Source organism: Marmota monax, unplaced genomic scaffold (assembly GCF_021218885.2).
Source record: "Marmota monax isolate L192 unplaced genomic scaffold, Marmota_monax_Labrador192_F-V1.1 WCK01_AAM20220418_F8-fsc01992, whole genome shotgun sequence".
In the NCBI taxonomy this organism is placed as follows: domain Eukaryota; kingdom Metazoa; phylum Chordata; class Mammalia; order Rodentia; family Sciuridae; genus Marmota; species Marmota monax.
Window position 1 is genome coordinate 11,679 of NW_026692055.1, and position 2,869 is coordinate 14,547.

The following is a 2,869-nucleotide window of genomic DNA, read 5'->3' on the forward strand; positions in this document are numbered from 1 at the left end:
AATTTTATTCCATGATGTATAATTATGTCATAATGGGGCCCAGTATTATGTGGAACTATAATGTACTAATAAAACATTCAGAAATAAAAACATATGCTGTCTTGATGAAGATTTACTACTGATATACCACTCTTTAAAATGCATTTTTTAATTGACTTTTTAAAATGACAGTGCAATACATTACAATTCATATTACACTTATGGAGCACAGTTTTCATTTCTCTGGTTGTTTATAAAATATATTCACACCAATTCATGTCTTTATACATGTAATTTGGATAATGATATGCAAACATAAGTCAAAATTTTATTCAAGTCAAAATGTCTGACTTTCTGTCATCTCATTTTCCCTTTTGTGGTTGAGTCCTATCACTCCTATTTCAAAACTTAGCTCACATAACACTTTTTCTAAGTAGTCTTCTCTAATATCTCAGCCAGAATTAACAGTCCCATTCTTTCTTTGAACTTAGACTGAACCAGCAAGGGGAAAGAGCATATGACTCAACAAGTCCCATAGGTACATATGCAAGAGAAATGAAAATAAAATATGTACATATAAACTTGCACATGAATTTTATATGGTATTATTCATAAGAGCCAAAAAATATCTAAATGACCCCAGGATCTGTCAGCTGAATAAAATGTGGTGTATCCATAAAAGGGAATATTATTTGGCAACAAAAAGAAATGAAGTACTGATACATTCTGCACTGTAGGTGAAGCATCACGTTAAGAAGCCAGTCACCAAAAGACCACATATTGTATGATTCAATTCATATGAAATATCTGGAAAAATCAAAATATTAGAAACAATTGGTGGATAAATGATTGTCACTTGAGTCTGAGGGGTGGGAGGGAGGTAAAGAATGACTACTAATGGGTGCAACATTTTTTTTTTGGAGGTACTAAAAATGTTCTAAAATTCCGGAGCCTCCACTCCGTCCCCTGTGGGTCTACTCTGTGTGCCATAGACCACATGGCCCCAGACATAGCAGTTGGCACTAAGCGGTCTGACGAGCTTTTCTCTACATGTGTCACTAATGGACCCTTTATCATGAGCAGCAACTCTGCTTCTGCAGCAAATGGAAATGACAATGAGAAGTTTAAAGTGGCAGCAGGAGTGTGGGAGTCCCCTCCTGCATGATCTATATCTGCAAGCTGCCCAGCGATGTCACAGAGGGCGAGGTCATCTCCCTGGGGTTGCCCTTTGGGAAAGTCACCAACCTCCTGATGCTGAAGGACAAAAACCAGGCCTTCATTGAGATGAACACCCAGGAGGCGGCCAACACATTGTCAACTATTACACCTCGGTGACACCTGTGTTGCAGCCAGCCCATCTACATTCAGTTATCAAACTGCAAGGAGCTCAAGACTGACAGGTCCCCAAACCAAGTGCAGCCCAGAAGGCCCTGCAGGCTGTGAACTCAGTCCAGTGGGGGAACCTGGCCTTGGCCACCTCGACCACTGCTGTGAATGCTGGGATGGCAATAACTGGGCAGAGACCCGTGCTCAGGATCACCGTGGAGAACTTCTTCTACCCTGTGATCCTGGACGTGGTGCACCAGATCTTTTCCAAGTTCGGCGGTACAGTCCTGAAGATTATCACTTTCACCAAGAACAACCAATTCCAGGCGTTGCTGCAGTATGCCAATTCTGTGAGCGCCCAGCACGCCAAGCTGTCGCTGGACGGGCAGAACATTACAATACCTGCTTCACGCTGCGCATGGACTTCTCCAAGCTCACCAGCCCAACGTCAAGTACAATAAGGACAAGAGCCAGGATTATGGGCACCCAGACCTGCCCTCTGGGGACAGCCAGCCCTCAATGGACCAGACCATGGCCATGGCCTTTGGTGCACCTGGTTTAATCTCAGCCTCTCCATATGCAGGAGCTGGGTTCCCTCCCACCTTTGAATTCCTCCAGCCACAGGTCTGTCTGTTCCTAACACACAGAGCCCTGGCCCCATTGGCCATTCCATCCGCTGCAGCTGCCATGGCTGCTGCGGGCCAAATCACCATCCCAGGCCTGGAAGGGGCTGGGAACTTGATCCTGCTGGTCAGAAACCTCAACCCTGAGAGAGTCACACCCCAAAGCCTCTTTATTCTTTTCGGCATCTATGGGGATGTGCAGCGGGTGAAGATCTTGTTCAACAAGAAGGAGAATGCGCTGGTGCAGATGGCAGATGGCAGCCAGTCCCAGCTGGCCATGAGCCACCTGAACAGGCACAAGCTGCATGGGAAGCACATCCTCATTAGCTGTTCAAGCACCAGAACATACAGCTGTGACGTGAGGGCCAGGAGGGCCAGGGCCTCAACAAGGAGTACGGCAACTTCCCCCTGCACCCCTTCAAGAAGCCCGGCTCCAAGAACATCCAGAACATCTTCCTGCCCTCCGCCACCCTGCACCTTTCCAACATCCTGCCTTCCTTCACGGAGGAAGACCTCAAGGTCCTGTTCTCCAGCAACAGGGGCATGGTCAAGGGGTTCAAATTCTTCCAGAAGGACCACAAGATGGCGCTGATCCAGATGGGTTCCCAGGAAGAGGCAGTGCAGGCGCTCATCAACCTGCACAACCATGACCTGGGCAAGAACCACCACCTGTGAGTCTCCTTCTCCAAGTCCACCATCTAGGGGCCCAGCCCAGGGCCGGGGTCTGGAGGCACTTCTGTCATTCCAGAGAAAAGCCACTTTAAGAAGCAGCTGAAGTGACCTTAACAGACCAGAGACTTTATTTTATTTTTAAAGTGAAATAAGTTTACCTGTTTTTTTTTTTTTAATTAAATCTAGCTCACCTTCCTGACCTTGTGGTGACTGATGGCTCGGGTGCTCTGGGACTGCAGAAGGGGTCCCCAACCTGCCCAGGGTCAGGC

General features: G+C 46.9%; 1 pseudogene; it reads left to right on the top strand.

The window, feature by feature from the left end:
- Positions 1-973: 973 nt before the first annotated feature.
- LOC124099414 (polypyrimidine tract-binding protein 1-like) lies at positions 974-2,630 on the top strand (annotated as a pseudogene).
- The last annotated feature ends 239 nt before the right edge of the window (positions 2,631-2,869 follow it).